The 20,506-nt window shown below is 37.0% G+C and overlaps 1 pseudogene; it reads right to left on the minus strand.

The window, feature by feature from the left end:
* Positions 1 to 544: 544 nt before the first annotated feature.
* Positions 545 to 20,487, minus strand: LOC101548500 (F-box/LRR-repeat protein 17-like; annotated as a pseudogene).
* Positions 20,488 to 20,506: the final 19 nt, after the last annotated feature.

Genomic DNA, 20,506 nt, shown 5'->3' on the forward strand with positions numbered 1-20,506 from the left:
CTTTGACCACACATAAAAATCAGCTTCATTTCTTTTGGGTACACCTCCTCAAGGACTACATGAGCCAACATATTATTTCTAAAGAAGGCGCAAATAGGTTTGATAAATTTCAAGTCAAGTAATAAATGTTGACTGGTGATATTTTCCTAGGGTAAATTTAGAAGACAGGAAATGTGTTATTGGATTTTGATGTGGTATTAAAAGATATTATAGAACCCCAGAAAGTACTCAGTATAGCTCAGAAATTTGGCTCATAAACAAAACTTATATCCCTCCTTTTCTTCTATTTATGTCAGTTAAAACATAGCACTGCATTGTAGCACTGTTGTCCAGATGTTCATTGATTTGCTCGAGTGGGCACCAGTAACGTCTCCATTGTAACACTTGTTGTTACTGTTTTTCGCATATCAAATACGCCACAGGTAGCTTGCCAGGCTCTGCCCTGCAGGCGGGATACTCTTGGTAGCTTGCCGGACTCTCTGAGAGGGATGGAGGAATAGAACCCAGGTCGGCCGTGTGCAAGGCAAACGCCCTACCCACTGTGCTATTGCTCCAGTCCATAATCTGTGATTTTATAGGACACCAAATGCAGCTCTTTCAGGTTTTGCCTTTCCTTTTCAATGACCTCCACACACCTGTCATTTATGATCCATTTCAGACAGAGATTGAGAGAGCTAAGATTTTTGCACCTCCTGACAATTTCCATCACAGTTTCATTATCCAGTTCAGTGACATGACGTAAGTCTAAGCTGGAGAGGTTCTTTAGCTTAATTACGTGGATGACTCCTTTGGAAGTAACTGAACAGCCCATGAAACCAACATAATGAAGCTTAGGACAATGGTCAGCAAATGCTTTCACTGGCTGGTCTGTCACTAATTTGTTTTCCTGTGTGTGTATCCTTTGTAATTTCAGGCCGCCCTAATCGATGGCGATCATGCTTTCATCTGAGATCTTGTAACACTGGTCAAAATGAATATCTTTGAGTTCTCTGCATTTGGAGCCCAGTTGCTTGAGTCCCTCATAGGTCAGCTTGTCTTGGTTGCCCATGTGGACCTTCTGCAGCAGGGGGCAGTGCAAAAAGCTGTATTTTTCTAAACATGTTATCTGTTCCCTGTCTTTATTTCTTTCTATATGAAATAGGAATGAAAATATACAGAATTGGCCTTCTCAAGTATGTTTAGATAGGTTACTACCAAAATGTCCAAAGCAGCATTTTTACAACATATGTCACACTGCAGTTAAGGTCAGTCAAAACCTTGTTAACCTAAGAAGAAACTGCTATCATGAAATTTCTGTTAGAGAAATCTGTCTGAAGGCAGGAAAATAAAATCTAGATTCAAGATTTCATCAGACCAAGTAAGTTATCAGTTCTTCATCATGTGAGATCATATCCTCTTGCTCTGACACCAAGACCCCTCTCCCATTCCTTTGCACAGAATAATCACCCTCATTGCATCCCATTAACTTTAATATTTACAGTCACATAATTTCTCCATGCATATGTCATTTTGGTATGTCAAAAAAATCACAGTTGTGGAGGAATTTTGCAGGCTTTCTAAAAAAAAATGTAAAAGAGTTACCATTTGATTAGTTTGGTCATTGTCACTGTCATCCCGTTGCTCACCGATTTGCTCGAGAGGGTACCAGTAACATCTCCATTTTTTTCTGAGACTTGTTGTTACTGTTTTTGGCATATTGAATATGCCACGGGTACCTTGCCAGGCTCTGCCGTGCGGTCGAGATACTCTCGGTAGCTTGCCGGGCTCTCCGAGAGGGGTGGAGAAATCGAACCCAGCTTGGCCGCGTGCAAGGCAAACACCCTACCGCAGTGCTATCACTCCAGCCCAATTAGTTTGGTACAAAGAATAAATAATACACAGAGAGAGAGAGAAAGAGAGAGAGAGACCACCTAGAGCAGTATTATCTGCACATATCTGGGGTCTAATGCATTTAACCATTACAATTATTATTCTCAACAACAGAGTAAGAGAGTTATTCACATAATTAAGCCTTTCTGATATTTCAGTACTGTCTATGTCATGCTTTTTAAAAATACAGTTTAGGGACAAGGGGAATTGTACAGAGATTAAAGCTGACCACATGACTACAGGAGGCTGATCACCAGCATCCCATGCATAATTGAGCATTTCCTGATGCAGCCTGGGTAAGCTCCAGCACAACAGGGTGCGAGCAGCACTATGTACTTTGATCTTCGTCTTTATCATTGAACCACCAGCCTGCTTGGCTGGAATGACTCCTGAACTAAAAGACCACTCAGGAGGCACTCCAGCCCCTAATATAATTAGTCTAATATAATTTAAAATGACCAAAGCTACTGGGTTCCACAATGTTTCTAAGCTCCATAGAATTGACTGAGATTTGTGCTATATCTTTCAAGAAAGAAGCTACTTAGGAAATATGATTTTTGTTCTATGATTACTGAGTATCTCAGATAAGATGATCTACATCCTAAAAGAAGCTGAGAAATCTGTAGATCCAAAACTAGGACAGGTGTTGAGACTCTGAAGGAATCTATGTGCATTATAACCTAAAAAAGCATTTCTGCCATTATCTAATTTAGAAGCAAATAATTAATGAGCTAATTAAATTTCCAGTAAACATTTTCATATGAAATGGCAATGATCATTTCTTCTTTTAAAATGCAGTATTCTAATGACTATTGATGTATCAGACTACAGACTAAATGTCACTTTTCTGTTTCATAGGCTTGCCAGAGATTTCAATGTTTCTATCAAGATTAATGTGTGGTTATTACTTGATTTGTTTTCTAACCCTCCAGCTAGTAATTGGTCTTGAACTAGCATGTTATGGCCATTTTTCATTGGTGAGGTCAGTGGTCCTGACAGGATATGTATTTTTTACTTTATATTAAATAAATGTAAACACCATGTCTGACTGGAAGGAAGTATCTTTTGTTGTTATGGATTTGAAAGGTAAATCATTGTTAAGAGTCAAGTTTCTTGAATATATACTCTTTCATAAGGAGTCCAGTACAATATTTTTTAAAATTAAAAATGCAGTAGTTTAGATAAGATTATAATTTAGTAATATTTTTAATAAATAAAATGTTCTCACTCATCAACCATTTAAAATTGGGAAACTTAAATCTCAAGGCTACTCCACATTCTTTCCACACAGAAAGACAAAGTTCAATCTCTTGCACCTCAAAGTTCCTCAGATATCATGCGGAAATATTCCATAGAACTGAGCCTGGTATAGTTTTCTCAAAACCACTGGATACAGCACACACACACACACAAAAAGCACAAAAGTGAAAGGTCTAAATAGCCCCAAAGAGACAATTTTGTGAAATATATAGATATATTTCTCTTTGGAGTCATAACTAAAGATCTTCATTATACATATTACCTTCCACTCAACATTTAAACGATAGTATCATTCCCCTTTCCAACAATCTCACGTACTGGGTAGACTTTTACTATTGCTTTTAAAAAAATCTTCCTAATGTTCTAAACACAAAGTCTTCACTTCATTGCTTGCTGTGCTCAAGATTTAATGCTTCTTTTGTCCCAGAAAATTGCTGAGGAAGCAAGTCAGCTATAGATGTGAAAGAGGGATACATTTTTTTTCTAAGCTTTTGTCTACCCTCCAACTAGTGCTTTTCCGCTAATAATCACTTGAAAATCCCTTGTCTCCTTTCTCATTTTTATGATTAGGTAGAATGCCCTGTCTTTGCCTTCTAGCATTGCCTCAGCCTGGAAACAAAAAAGCATTTTAAGCTTAAATGTTTCATATGGTGAAAAGTCATCAAAGAAATATCAAAGTTAATTGATTGTATTACATGTTGTATTCTAAAATTGTTTGCAGGAAGATAATTGCCTGGACGTTTGTTAGAAATACATATTCTTTGGCCCTAATCCCGAATCAAAATCTGTAGTGTGGGGTCTAGGAAAGATGCATCACATAGATTTGAGGGTGAATATACACACATCTTGGAATACACTGATGTCTGCCTTCTGTATCATCCCTATAACTTCCTAAGTAGTGGGAGAGAAAAGGAAAAGGGAAAAATATTAATATATTATTTGGAACAGAAAACTTATAAGGACAATTATTCTTGTCTTATCCTTTTCTCAAAGCCTAAAGTCAAGAACAGCTGTTCCAATCTTCACCCCCAAAGACTATGTTGAGGTTTGCATATCAGACAAAGGTGCACTTCAATGGAACAGCAAATGAGGCAGCTTCATTGTTCATTCAGGTGCACATTGGTCCATAAACCACCTTTTTGTCAAAAACTGTACTTCCCTATTCTCTTTCTCTATAAGAACCTATTCTTTGGGCCAAATATGTAGTGCAGAAACTAGGGAACTTTCTTTGCCTTCTGCTGACTCAGGGACTCAGCCTGAATCCCTGACATTACTATAGCCCCTGAGCCCTGTTGGAACTGATCTCTGAGCACAAAGTCAAGCACAGCCATGTATGTGCCAAAGAAAACAAAACAAAATACAACAGCGATAGAACCTCTTCTGAACAAGCAGAAAAAATGGTTACTTTGATAGCATGAATATGCATCTTATAATCTGCAGGCTTGTCCCTAATAAAGCTCTTTCTTGACCTGTCGCCATGTTTTTGCAGATTGGTCCTCCAGCATCAGTGAAGCCAGACTTTCACAGTTGCAATTCAAAAAGGTAGCTAGGACTGGATTTGTAGTTTGGTGAGTTGACCTTAGATCATGAAATATACAGATTAATTCCTTAGTGGATTGTGCCCTTCAGACTGTCTCCTCTTTTGCAGCTTGACATCAAATGCCTAGCAAACCATTCTGGATGGGTGAGAGAAACAGTTGCAGGTAAGTCCATTGATTATATGTGTTTGCTCATCCCCTTATGTTTCCATAAATGAAGAATGTCACATCCAAAACTCCCTTACCTTCGGTTTGAGACCTCTTTCCCTACAGACTTTGGGGAATTCTGTGAGCACTCCTTGGAGTGGGAAGGCTGTGAAATGTTGCCATGAGTCCATAAATCCATTTGTCTGGCAATTTCTCTTGTTTATTATTTCAGAGTTTAAAAATGCACTCACAAAAGCAATTCTGATCTAAAAGGTACATAACTACTATATGAGAACTCTGGGTTGAAGACTAACTAGAATGTGAATTCAAAATTAACTTGGTTAGATTGTCTAGTTTAACTAACTGCCAAAGTGGACAAACTAAATCATTCCTGCATTTCAGAGGAATGGAGAGTCTGGAAATTGGCTAGAGTTTTGATGCACCTAGGATTTATTTAGCTAGAAAAATTTGATGAGTTCTCTTACTCAACCCAAGAACTCCCATGACTTTGGGGAAAGATGTTCTTTGAGTGAGTGTTATATGCTGTGATTTTTTTTTTTTTGCTTTGCTTGTGAATGTGAGGGGTTGAAAATGTTCTTTTCATGATTTTAATGTTTCCTATGTCTACATTCTGCCATTTCCCCTGTCAAAAGAAGAAATTTAATAAAAAATATGCTGCAAAGTTCTCAGTAAGCAGTGGTCATTAGGCACCCTTCAGTTTCAAAAACTATGCAAAGTTCAAAACTGTGGCACATAAAAAAGTAAAATATCGATAAGTTGACTAGGACTTAGAAATTATAGAATGGGTTTTCAATCTGGAGCTTGGGAGATTGAACAGGAGTTTATGTGCATTCAACCCATGTGCTGTATGCAAGATGAGAGGCAGCTTATGGCCCCCTGAGCATCAAGCGATGTATCCCTGGAGAGGCCTGAGCACTTCAGTGATGCCTCACGTAGTCCTTTACACTGCAGGACCTAAACATCCCCACATCTTCAAGCCCTTGCATTATCCTTGATTCTATAACAGTTGCTGAAAGTATATCCTAAGTCACCTAAATACTGCTTGGGAGCCCCTAAAAATAGAGGGAAAGTGATATCACGATATCACTTTCTCTCTTCTCTGTACTTGTTTTTGATTAACATCTTTCATGAATTTGATGAAGGAAAACTAAAGAGAATGGACTAAGATTACGTTCTCTTGCTTGACAAAAACTGGTTTTGATTTTTTGCTTTTAATAATGTGGGCAAGATAAACAGATTATGAAGATGTGGTATATATAAACAATAGAATAGTATGCAGTTGCAAGAAACAATGAAATTAGGCAATTTTATGCCACCTGCATGGAACTAGAAAATATCATGTTGTGTCAAGTAAACCAGAATAATAACAAACGCAGAATGGTCTCACCATTGGCATATATAATAACTATATGAGGGAATGCAATATTTTAATGGAGGGGTATTTAGATCACCCTTGACCCCAAAGTATATGGAAGAAGTGGAACAAAGAAATAAAGAAATTGAGGGGTAAGAAAGAATAGAAAAGGAAATAATAGGGTATTGGGGGTCAGAGCTCTTGGTATATTGATAATGTGGGCGAGACGTATAGTTTTATATCCAAACCACAAGCTCAGCATCACTGAAAACATGAGATGCAAACTACAACCATAAAACTTTATAATGTGCCTGTAAAAGTAACAAGCTTTGGGGGTAGAAGGGATCCTGAGAACACTGGTGAATTGAAGTTGACGTAGGTAGAGGAAAGTTGACATTAGGTGGGGGCACATCTGTCTGTGCTAAGGACTTACTCCTGGCTCTGCAATGAGGAATTACTCCTGGCAGTGCTTTGAGGACCATACTCAAGCATCCTACCTATTGTACTATCCCTCTGCTCCATCGGGAATGATATCTCACTCTGTGTCTATCAAAAGACCATGGACATTTCTCAAAAAATAACAAAATAAAAAAGGTTCCGTATCAACCAGCAGTTCCATTCCTGTGCATCTACCCTTGAAACATTAAAATATTAATTAGAAAATATATCTGCACAACTTTGTTCATTGCAGAATTTATTTAATTAGTCAGGATATGGAATGGAGACTAATGTCTAAGAGTTGAATGGCTAAAAAAATTGTGGCATATATAGATAGTACAATACCATATAGCCATTAAAAAAATGAATAATGCAGTTCAATGGAACTTGGATGAAACTGGAGGATATCAGGTATAGCAAAATAAGCCAGAGGGAAAAGGACAATTACCAGATGATCCCACTTATTTGTGGTTTATGAGAGACAAAACAAAGGAATGCAGAGTATAAGTGATTTAAACTGTAATCCAGACCATTCGTTCTGGATTACATACTGAGAATTTCAAACAATGAGAAAAGTGGATTTGGGGAAATAATTAGGTGGACTGAAAGTAAGAGGGGGATATTGTCTTAGACACTTTAGTGACAGTGAGGTGAGGCAGCTGTATATATCAGAAAGCAATGTTGCAAATGTATGATGCAAACTATGATTAAATATCACAATTTTTCTAGGAGTGAAGAGCTCTAAGATTCAACTAGAAATTTGTTTATTTTTATTACAAGTGAAAGTATAAGGTATCTTAAAATAGAAGTAAAGAACAATTTTGAAATTAAATAGAATATTTTGCTTTTACAAACATTGAAAGTTTAAATATTTTCTTTTGAGCTAATGTAGTAACTCAAATTTTAGTGAAAACGAAGGGCCATCCTTTTGTACATGGATATAGGTTTGTCTGTTTCCCCCATTTTAAATTTTGATTATGCATAGAATTGTAAAAATATCTGACTCCCAAATACTTATAAAATGAAGTACGTTTTTGGTAAATAAAAACAGGTTTAAACTTGAGTAGATTACTTAGAAAAATCTGCACCTATTAATACACAAAATTAGATATATTTAAATAAATAAAATTAGATATATTTTTCTCTGGTTTTATGTGTTTATCAGAATTAGCTTATGTTATCAAAAAAGGGAAAGTAACCTTGTCTTACAATATTTTGGAGTCCTATGGAGTCAAAATAGAATAGTTTCTGCTAACGTCAATGGGATTTACAGTCAGGGAAACTTGCCTGAGAGATTAAAAACTTAAACTAAAATGATATAAATAACAATTGCTGATCGCTGAGATTTGGATAATTTATTAAGAGAATAAAGGAAGCATTATTTCAGAAGACTGATATATCTAGTCTGGATTAACACAATCCTAGTGAATCTGAAGCCACAATACCCTCTTATTGAAAATTTAAGACTCAGTTAACAATGTGTGTTTTACATTATTTTCTAGGTCCTTTGGAAAATTCAATATAACTAAGTGACTGAGAAATTCATTAATTATCACGACTGTTTTATGAACATATTAATTATTGGACTTAAGTTTTTGCTTAACTAGTTTACTTCTTATTTATATGTTTTGGGGGATCTACATAAAAAAAAAAAACATGCTCTGACGGGGTTGGAAACACTCCCAATGATTTTCAGTCATCTAGATCAGTGTTTCAAAGCAAGACATCTAAGACACAGTGCTACTCAGACCTGCAGTAACTGGGACCATCTTGGAAGATATTTGGGCCACTGGGGCCACAACCTGTAGTGTATAGGTGACTCCGCAGCTACATCTGATGGTGCTTAGAGGGCATGTGGTATCAAGATTAAAGGATATTTGAGTACTTATTGTGCCCTAATTCCAGTACTAATTTTTTGGAACATCAGACTGTTGTTTTAGAAGAGTATAGAAGTGTATGTGCGATAATGATTATATAGATTTCCGGGGGAAGGAAGGTTTTCTTTCTTTTGGAGGTGTGTGATACACCCGGCTGTGCTCAGTGCTTTCCCCTAGCACTGGCTCAGGGGTTATTTCTGCCTGACTCAGGAAACCATATGGAGTACCAGGAGTTGAACCCATGTCTGATAAGTGCAAGGCAAGCACCTGACCCTTTATACTATCTCTCTGGCTCCAGGATTTTTCTTGAAGAGAAACCAGTTGTTTATAAAATAAAATAGAGAAAAATTGTAGGATAGGCTGAAATAAAAGAAATCTGTATATTTGTAAGACAAATTTTAGGAAAAGACATTCTACTGTGGTCAAGCTAAACAGAATCTAATGAATGTCATAAGGATTCCAAATTTGTGTCATTGGCTACAGTATATTTTAGCAAAAGTATTTTTCAATTTCCCCTTGTTTATACATAAAAAATAGTGTAAGCCTGAACCAGTTTTTCAAACTTTTAAGATTACTTAATTACTGTGCCAGTAAATAAAGATATATTATTAAAATTATGTATTCATATCAGTTTTATGAACAGGTCACTAATTAAATAAAGCTTAGCATTGCTTGAAAAAGACCTAAATGATATTTAAAGTTTTGAAATATTGGTACATTTTAAGTGGGTAATTAAATATAGTTCTATGACCATCTATGTATTTAATTTCTTTTAATACCTGTGAGACAAAGCTTTATGCAAACCAAAATTTAAGAAAAATGAAATCTTAATTGGGTGAAGGAAAATTAATTATAGGAGGTCTTAGCTTCTACATCTCATAAATATTTTCTCCCCTTATAGATAGATAAATGCACTTGGTTAGGAATATTGTGTATGCTTAAGCATTATGGGAAGAACTTTCACATAAGAAATGTTTTAACTTCTTAACATGAATGTGAATAATATGTGTATTCTAAAACTATACAGGGATGTATTATGATCATCAAGGATGTATTATGATCAACTCCAGATATTTTAGGGAATTTTAAATCACAAAGTTGAGAGGATTTTCTTGCCAATTATGTTATAACTAGGTCTTTAATTATGAGCATTCTAAGGAATTTTGACATTTATAGAATTGCTCTAATTCTTTGTGTTCAGAGAACCTTGTGGGGAGAAAGAACTGATAAATACTCCAGAACACAAACTCATTATGGAACCAAAGATAAAATTGCATATTTATGTTTCAGCGGGTAGCACACTGGTTAGGGCACATACCTAGTAAGTGCTTGACTCAGGTTCAATTCTGGCCACTAAATGGTCCTGTGAGCAACCCTGGAGGCCCCTGAACGTTGTTGGGTGTGGTTATGGAGGCCCCCAAACAACACCAGGGTGCCTAGGTCATTCGTAGTACTGTAGGACCTGAGCGGCATTGTATGCTCAGACCCTTGCACTAAATTACAGACCTAGTTGATGGAGAATCACCAGTGGAGCTCCAAACATCGTAATAGCACATGCAACTTCCTTCCAAAAATTCAGTTTATGTTAAAACTGGACACTGAAAAAATTCAGATGCTTGATATTTTCTGCATGGAACAAAATGGACAAAGTTGAATATAATGAATAGTTTTTATCTGAGAGTGGGGCTTTTTGTGGCAGCCAAACCTAGTAGTTAAACCTAAGGATTAACTTCTGGCTCTGGGTTCAGAGATCACTCCTGGGTGTACTTGGGGATTATAATGTGGTCCCAGAAATTGAACCAAGATCAGTTGCCTGCAAGTCAAGTGTTTTATCTATTGTTCTGTCTTTTTTTGTGTGTAGTTTTGTTTTTGGATCACACCCTGTGGTGCTCAGGGCTTATTCTCAGCTTTGCACTCAAGGTGTAGGGGATTGGACCAAGGTCAGACATGTGTAAGGCAAAACCTTACATGCTCTACTATCTCCCTGGCCCCAGTCAGCCCACTTTAATTAAACATTGTTTTCTTTCTTTTCTTCAACAGAAAATTTTAAAAATGTGTTTTTTTTAAATCTTTTGAACTATGATTTGTTAGGTTGTATTTTAGCACACGTAAAATTGAAGTAATCACTTTTCTTTTTTCTTAAACATGTAGCATTTTTAATGTGTGTGTCTAATGAAATCAAGAAATAATTTGTTCCTCTCTGTAAAATTCTTGCTCTATTAGTGCAAAATTTAAAAGTCATCTATGACACCCCAAAACTAGTAGTACCTAAAGCCTCCTCAGCTCAATGAATCAACCTTATCTCCAGACATAATAATCAGACTGAGTTCTGGGTAATCTTCAATATGGTAGGTAGGAATACTGGCTTCCTAATTGATATGGAAGTCACTTACTCTGTCCTCAGCTGTATCCCTTTGACTTCTCAGCAAAGCAATAGAGATAAATGGAATACATAGAAAGAAATTTACTTTAAGATCTCTATGTTACTGTGTTTATGCAAAGGAACTTGTCATATTTTTTAGAGATAAGGTCAGTCTTTTACTGCAATTATTTAGTAGGTTAGGGGTAAAAGTGGAGATAAAAAATTGTAAATTGACTTTGAATAGAGATCAGATTTCATTTTTAATCAATTTTGAAAGCTTTGCTCCTTTGATGATAAACCAGAGCGAATTCCAAAATTATCTAATATCTGTCTGTGACTTTCTGACCTAATATTTTCAGTTTTCTTCTAGTTTACTCACATTGACTGTGTAGTTTATAAAAGATGATGCAAACTTAAAGTGGAGAATTTTTTTGAAAATTTTTTAAAAATCACAAAGCTTTTGCACAGTGATTTGTTTATTATTTTTGGATTGTCTGAAGATATCATAAGTAATTAGAAAAGGTGTTTATATATTTTTAATTGAATCCCCCTGAGATATACAATTGCAAAGTTGTTCATTATTGAGTTTCAGTCATGCAATGTTCTAATACCTATGCTTTCACCAGAGAACGTTTCCCACCATGAAAGATACCAATTTTCACCCCAACCTGCCCTCTGGACCGGCTCCCACAGTCAGACTCTATGGTAGACACTTCTCTTCTCTCTGTCTCCGTCTCTGTCTCTGTCTATCTCTGTCTCTCTCCCTGTCTCTCTGTCTCCATCTCCTCTTTAATTTTCCCTTTAAGCATTATGGCTTGCAATGCTGTTACTGAAAGAGTATCACAAACCGGGGTTGGAATGAGGATTTGCTCTTTGCAGGAAAGGAAAGGCCAGTTCCAGGCCTTACCCAGGGCTTTCGGGGTTCTTGTCTCATCTCGCAGAAAAGAATTTCAGGAGTAGACGTGCCCGTAAAACATGAAGTAAAACATTTTATTTGGAGGTTTGAAGGGGAGGAGAGAGAAAAAAATAATACAAAGAAAATAACTTGTGAATAACTCAAGGGCGATTGTGGGCTTCCTCAAAGATGGAAAAGCCTTGAAATGGCTGATAGGACTGGATTTTCTATGTATATTCCTACGGATTCCTTAGTCTCGAGTTTTCAGACAGGTGGGGATTGATTAGGTATTATATGGAAGGAGCAGCTTTGAAGTTTCTGGTGAATCTCTTTCAAGTCCTTAACTGTGTTATCTTTGCTGAAGTTCATCATTTCTGTAGGCGTCCAGCCTCCTCAGAGTCTATTCCTGTTTCTTTCTTTGTTTATTTTTCATGCTTTCTACTGAGGGTCTTAACAGGCTTCAGTTCCTGTATTTTCCCCTGCTTTTCTGTTTTTTGTTTTGTTTTCTTTTGTTTTTGCTTTTCGGGTCACACCTGGCAATGCACAGGGGTTACTCCTGGCTCTGCACTCAGGAATTACCCCCTGGGATGCTGGGAATCGAACCTGGGTTGGCCACATGCAAGGCAAACGCCCTACCAGCTGTGCTATTGCTCCAGCACCACCACCCCCCATTTTTTTCCCTGCTTTTCTGTTGAGGGTCTTATCAGGCTCTCACAAATTTGGAGCTAATTTTTTTCCAGATCTTTGCCATTGCCTTTGGAGGGGACTTTCCCTGTCTGCTTGTTTGCCTATATCATAATTACTTTTAGAAAATGATTTTCAACTTGAATTTTGCCAGCTAGATGACAATAAATTTCTTTTTTTTTAAAGTTTTTAATGTTTATCTAAACACTTAGGACTGGTTGCTATAGATGACAATAAATTTCTTTTGGGGGGTGAGGGTAGGCCATATCCTGTGGCACTCAGGGCTTGCTTTTGACTCTGTACTTGGGGATTCGTATGGCTTGCCAGGAATAGAACTAGGGTTAATCTCTTACAAGGCAAGTGTCCTTTACACTGAACTAGCTCTCTGGTTCCACCAATAAAGTTCTTCTTTGACTTTTTACCCTGCTTCTCTATTAGGTGGCTGTGGAAATGAACATTCAAAGTCGTAGGCTAATTTTCAACATTTTTTGAGTGTTGAAACTTTCTTAGGCTACCATAAGCAATGAAGAGTGTGCACCGTTCAAAATAAAATTGTAGAAGAATGTAAAAGATTCCAAACAAAAAAAGGAAAGTGGGATTGATGGATACATAGAAAACTAAAATAATTAAAAAAGAAAAAAGAAACCAATAAAAACACTTGTGAATTTAAATTTGACACAGGGCAGGTTAATTTTTTTTCTTTTTCTCTCTTTTTTTAAAAATACTTTTAATTTTATTGAATCACCGTGAGATAGTTACAAGCTTTCATGTTTGGGTTACAATCTCACAATGATAAAACACCCATCCCTCCACCAGTGCACATTCCCCACCACCAATATTATGGGTATACCCCCCCCTTTCCCACCCTCCCCCTGCCTCTATGGCAGACAATATTCCCCATACTCTCTCTCTACTTTGGGGCATTATGGTTTGCAACACAGACACTGAGAGGCCATCATGTTTGGTCCGTTATCTACTTTTGGCATGCATCTTCCATCCCAACTGGTTCCTCCATCCATCATTTTCTTAGTGATCCCTTCTCTATTCCATCTGCCTTCTCCCCTACGCTCATGAAGCAGGCTTCCAGCTATGGGGCAATCCCCCTGGCCCTTGTATCTACTGTTTGGGCAGGTTAATTTTACAGAGGTTCTTGATTGTCCATGAAAAGAAAATAAAAACCTTTTGTCTAAGGGATAGAGAAATAGTGCAACGGATAGTATGCATTCCTTGAGCAAGGCCAATCCAGTTCAATCTCAAGAACCACAAATTTACTCCCAGGCTCTGCCTGTAATCAGACTCTGACTGATTTCTGAGTCAAGTATAAGCCATGAGTGCCAACAGGAGTTTCAAAAAAAATAGATGAAATTAAACAACACAAAATCCTTTTCACTCTGTAAAGCCCAGTAATGCTGCTTTGCAGATTAGATAGATACTAACAATTCTACAGGAATTGGAGAGACAAAAAGGGATTTGATAGATGCTACATAGGAAGTGACAATTATCATAGTTTTACGTACACTCCTGGGCACGCAAGAGTTGGAAGGGGAAACTCTTTAAATTACAGAGCAATCAACGAGAAAATCTAACTCTACTGTGAACTTAATGTTCCTTTTTGGGATCTCCAGAAGAATTGGTCTAAGCTGGTTGGCAGTGAAGACACCCCGGGGTCTATCATGAACCAGGGACGGACAAGTACTCTTTATACAATCATTGATACAAATTTGCACCATATTAATGATGGGATTTTGCTCTCCTTCCAGGGGCAGTTCAAGAGAATTGTGGCTACTAAGCACGAGCAGAAGCATCTTGTTCAGTTCTAAGAAAACTCCAGCTTTGTCCAAGAAAAGAAAGTAGTCTAAGGGACTTTTACAACATGGGACTACCAAAATCAGGAATGAAATAGAATTTAAAACGAGAAAGCACAAAGATCACCAATGGTGATTTGTTTCAGACTCCACCTCCTTCCTTGCCCAGAAAGTGCTACATATCTCTTCCTTCCTTCCTTTCTTTCTTTCTTTCTTTCTTTCTTTCTTTCTTTCTTTCTTTCTTTCTTTCTTTCTTTCTTTCTTTCTTTCTTTCTTTCTTTCTTTCTTTCTTTCTTTCTTTCTTTCTTTCTTTCTTTCTTTCTTTTTTTTTACATATCTCTTTCTTAAAAAAAATGCCTTGGCAGCGCATTCTCTTTTGGGTGTTGTGGTTTGCAATAGAGGAATTTAGTGGCCATCATGTTCAATATATAGTCTACTTTCAGTACACATCTCCCATCCTGAGCGGGTCCTCCAACCACGCTTTACTTGGTGTTCCCTTCTCTCTCTGAGCTGCCTTTTCCCCCAACATGTGAGGCTGGCTTCCAAGCCATGGAGCAAACCTCCTGGTACTTATTTCTACTATTCTTGGGTGTTAATCTCCCATTCTGTTATTTTATATTCCACAGATGAATGCAATCTTTCCATGTCCGTCTCTCTCTTTGTGATTCATTTCACTTAGCATGATACTTTCCCTGTTGATCCACTTATATGCAAAGTTAATTACTTCATCTTTTATAAGAGCTGCATAGTATTCCACTGTGTAAATGTACCAAAGTTCCTTTAACCAGTCATCTGTTCTCAGGCACTCGGGTTTTTCCAGATTCTGGCTATTGTAAACAGTGCTGTGATGAACAAACAAGTGCAGATGTCATTTCGACTATACTTTTTTGCCTCTCTGGGATATATTCCCAGAAGTGGTATCGCTGGGTCAAATGGGAGCTCAATTTCTCATTTTTTGAGAAGTATCCATATTGTTTTCAAAAAGGGCTGAACCAGTCGGTATTCCCACCAGCAGTGTTGAAGGGTCCCTTTCTCCCCACATCAATGCCAACAGCGGTTGCTTTTGTTTTTTTGGATGTGTGCCAGTCTCTATGGTGTGAGGCGGTATCTCACAGTTGTTTTGATCTGTATCTCCCTGATGATTAGTGATGAAGAGCATGCCATGCCACAGAGGCGGGGTGGGGTAGGGGGAATTGGATGGGGGGGTGGGAGAGATACTGGGATCATTGGTGGTGGAGAATGGGCACTGGTGGAGGGATGGGTACTCAAGCATTGCATGGCTGAAACACAAGCACGAAAATATGTAAATCTGTAACTGTACCCTCACGGTGATTCACTAATGAAAAGATCACTGTTACTCTATCACTGTCATGCCGTTGCTCATCAATATGCTCCAGCGGGCACCAGTAACATCTCCATTGTGAGACTTAAAAAAAAATGAAAGCGTGGAAATGGATAAATGGAAGCCAATCACAAGAGGAATCAGTAATTTGTGTTTTTCAGTTTTTATTAATTAAATATGTAGATCATCACCAAAAAGAATTATTGAGAAGCTTACACTCACAATCCTTACAATTTCTTTTTCCTGAATATACACAGGAATTCAGAAACTGAGACAGCTCTCCAGTTGTGACATACCATCTGATCTGTATTCTAGCTCCTTCTACACTTACATGAAAAGACCAGAGCAACCAGAGAATTGGGGTCAACTACCCACCTAACCAAAAATCTAAAGTTTGTTATTTGTATTTCCTCACACCTAGAATAATTCAGGTCTCAGGAATACTGATCTCTGGTTTAAAATGCGCATTTTCTTGTTCAGAAAAAATGTTAAGAATTGCTCTATGCCTGTCTAAGACATAGACAGGCATTGTTACTTTAACTGCTTTGTTACTTTAACTGTTTTTGTTTTTTCAATATGTTTGGGGTTTGGAGCCACACCCAGCAGTGCCTAGGCCTTGCTCCTGGCTCTCTGCTCAGTGATCACGCCTGGTGGGGCTCAGGGGACAATACAGCATGCAAGGCACACCATATTTAATGATTATTCTAATGTAAATTTCTTCTATGGGGAATTGCTCACCTATTTCAACTTTATATAAATTAAAACCCCTTGGCTGTGGAGGTGGGGATTTGGAAAAGCAGCTGACGAGTAATTTTTGGCTTCTGTCTCTGAGCGTTAACTTAAATTATACAAAATTTTTCTTTCTTTCCTTTTCCTTTTGCATTGGTGATATTTTATTTTAGACAGCACATATTTCAGTGCAATAGCATAAAGGTTACAACAATGAGACATCTAATGAAAACAGCTTGCCACAGTTGAAAAATCAAACTAGGATTTCTTATACCTTGTAATCACTAGAGTTATTTTCTCTATTACCTCTTTCCCTTTAAGCAGTCATATGGCTGTGCCTTTAATTCACTAGCAAGCACATACAATGGAAGTTAACATGTATTTGTTTCTATATTGAAAACATTTCTCCTATCGTGTACATTTGCCTATTGTTTAAAAGATTTTTTTCATAAGTTAAAAATCATAACACACAGATCTTAAATAGCTGTATTTTAATTATTTGACTCCATGCTATTAATGACAGATTTGCAAGCTTTTATAATAGACCCATACCACATATTTAATTATATATTTATGCAACTATTTAAAATTTTTTGACTTGCAATTAGTTTACAATACTATATAGATCTTATAAGTGTAGACAAATATATTACTGTATCATTGTTATCCCATTGTTCATTGATTTGCTCAAGTGGGCACTAGTAACTGGAGCAATAGTACAATGGGTAGGGAATTTGCCTTGCATGCGGCCGACCTGGGTTCGATTCCTCCATCACTCTCGGAGACCCCAGCAAGCTACCGAGAATATCTCGCCCGCAAGGCAAAGCCTGGCAAGCTACCCATGGTGTATTCAATATGCCAAAAACAGAAACAAGTCTCACAGTGGAGATGTTACTGGTGCCCACTTGAGACAAATATATAGATACTAATTATTTAAATGAGCTTGCAAATAGAAATAACTGGCTTTTTTGTGACTGTTGGAGGAAATCCCTTGCATGAAGAGAAGCCATTTGCATTTTCATGGATGAGAATTATTTGCATTGTTGTTGTCAAGCCTTTAAAAATAACATTTTAAATTATATTAAAAGCATTATAATGTTGAAGATACAATAATATCACCTGTAAGAGTGTGTACTAACCTATGCATTGAATCACAACTGGTTCTCTACTTAGAATTAAGATCCCATTTTTTTGCCATTAAGGCCTGTCTTAACTGGTATTATAATTAAATAATGGTTGCTTGTTTCTCAAAGACCTGCAAGATTGTTTGAGCCTTCATCTCCAGAAGACAGATCCTATGATGAACACCATACCACATAAGGGGGCATAAGGGAGACAAGTCTGATATGATAAAAGAGTTCTCCACAACTGCTCCTCATGAATTATCAGGGGAACTTAAATCAAAATGACAATGAAATACCACCCCACACAGGTGAGAATGGCGTATATAAAATGATAAGAAACAACCAATGTTGACAAGAATGTGGTAAGTAAGGAAACCTCATCCATCGTTCTTTCAGGTAACCTCTGGTACAGCTGCTGTGGAAAAATCATAGACACTCCTCAAAATATTAGAAAAAGAGCTTATGTATAACCACAGATTTCACTCTTTGAAATCTATACCAATAACATAAAAAGATAAATTTATAAATAAATATGTACAGCTATGCTTATTTTCGTGGTATTCATTTAGAAAAGCCAGGAAATGAAAATAACTCAAGTGTCCAAAAGTGAATGAATGCATATGGAATTTGTGTTATATATGGGTGATAGAGATAGTATAGTGAATAAGGCACTTACCTTCTTGTTTCTGACCAAAATTTGATCCCCTGCACCTCACAGAGTACCCCCTTAAGACTGCCAGAGTCAGGAGTAATCCCTGAGTACTGGTGGATATGGCCCCAAAACCAAAATAAAAATTAATTTGTGGTATATACATGTGGTGGTATACAACTTACCTATAAGACAAGATTCATCTTCCCTTTCACTATAATACTGCTAGACCTTAGGGGTCATGTCAAGCAAAATCAATCAGAGAAAAAGGACTGATACCATGTTGTATCACTCATTTGTGGTATATAAAGAAACAGATTAACAAAATAGATATCTAAAGACAACAAAGTCTTATATTTTTTCATACAGATCTGAATTTACTACGAGGCGATGGGGGAAGAAAGGAGGAAGGGGTGGAGTAGATGTGACACTAGTGGTGGTGAATGGGAAATCAATTTTATATTATGCCCATAAATACAAGCACATAAATCCATCAACTACATGGTCCGTCAACTACAATATATATATGCATATATATATATAAAAACACAATAAATTATGGAGGAATAGTATAGTATTTAGCGCATGTGCCTTGCACATGGTCCAGCTGGGTTCCATTCTGGGCACCACATTTGGTTCCTATACCCCTGCCAGGAGTGATCCTTGAGCACAGAGTTAGCCCTGTAAACTACCATGTGTGGTCAACAACAACAACATAAAAATCACAATGCATTCTGAATAAGTTATAAAATTAATTTTTAAAAATCAAACCAATCTTCAGAAAATTGGTTGCAAATCTCTTGCTTATACTATTGCTAGAGATTATATATATATATATATACATACATATATATATATATGTCTCCCGGGGAAGACAGACAGGCGTGCAGGCAAGAGACTCTCTGTATAATTATGTATTAATTAAATATAATATATGAAGAAATAAAATATACTTGGAAAGAAAAATAAAGTAAAATATATAATTAGAAGATAACACTAGGAAATAGAAAAATAGTGCTCTTGGTTTGAAGAAAGGAAGATAATTATAATCACTATGACATTTATTCAAATAAATTGAAGTTCCTATCAAAAAGAGTCTCTTGTCCGCACGACTGGCTGTCTTCCCCAGGGCCCCTCAAAGGGGATGGGCTCCAGCTTCCCTCCCCACACCGAACAGAGCTCCCGGCGGCCAAAGACCACCGGAACCTAATCACAGCCATGCTCAAGATCCCTCTCCACATGTTTGGACAAGCCTCATGCATGAAGGGAGATGCAGATCAAAACAACAATGATATATCATGTCACACCACAGAGACTGGCACGCATCCAAAAGAACAAAAGCAACCAGTGCTGTCATAGATGTGGGAGAAAGGGGATGCTTTTTCACAGTTGGTGGGAATGCCGACTGGTCCAGCCTTTCTGGAAAACAATATGGACAGTCCTTCAAAACCTATAAATTGAGCATCTATATGACCCTACAATACTACTCCTGAGAATATATCCCAAGGATGTAAAAAAGCAGAGTAGAAATGGACAATTTCTTAGAATCATACAAACTTCCCAAGATTAAACCAAGGGAAAATAAACCAATTAGACAAAATATCTCAAACAACAAAATAGAAATAGTAGCTAAAAATTTTCCCAAGAAGAAAAGTCTCAGGTCCATATGGGTTCACTAATTATTTCTTCAAAATTTCAAAGAAAATTTAGTACCAATACTTCTCAAACTGATCTAAAATAATGAGGAAGCAATAATCCTCACCTAATAGCCTCTATGTATACAATATTATATAAATATATAAAACAGACCGAGACACCATTAAAAAGAAAATTTATAGCAGCTCAAATGATAGTACAGTGAGTAGAGCATTTGCCATACTTGTAGCTAACCTGTGTTCAATCCCCAATAGCACATATGGTCCCCCAAGGATCACCAAGAGTGATCTCTGAGCACAGAGCCAGGAGTAATACCTTCTCACAGCTGAAGTATGCTCCCACACTAGATAAAGGGAAATTATAGGTCCATATAATGATCAATGCAAAGATCCTCAAAAATATCTTAGCAAACCAAATGTAGCAACATATCAAAAGGATTACAGACCACAATAAAGTGATGTTCATCCCAAGGATGTAAGTATGATTAAATATATAGAAATCAATTTAAACACATCATATCAACAAAAAGAAAGAAAAAGTCATATGGTGATATGAATTGAAAAGATCCAATATTTTATCTTGATATAGACAAGATATATTCATGATAAAATAATCCTCCAAAAATAGGGAGAGAAAGAACATACCTCAATATAGTAATGCCTATACTTAACAAAACCATAGCCAATATTATACTCAATGGTGATGGAAGGGAGCAACATGACGCCTGTCATAGGCATGCCACCGGACTCCGTGCCA

The sequence above is a fragment of the Sorex araneus genome, chromosome X (genome assembly GCF_027595985.1).
Source record: "Sorex araneus isolate mSorAra2 chromosome X, mSorAra2.pri, whole genome shotgun sequence".
NCBI lineage: Eukaryota > Metazoa > Chordata > Mammalia > Eulipotyphla > Soricidae > Sorex > Sorex araneus.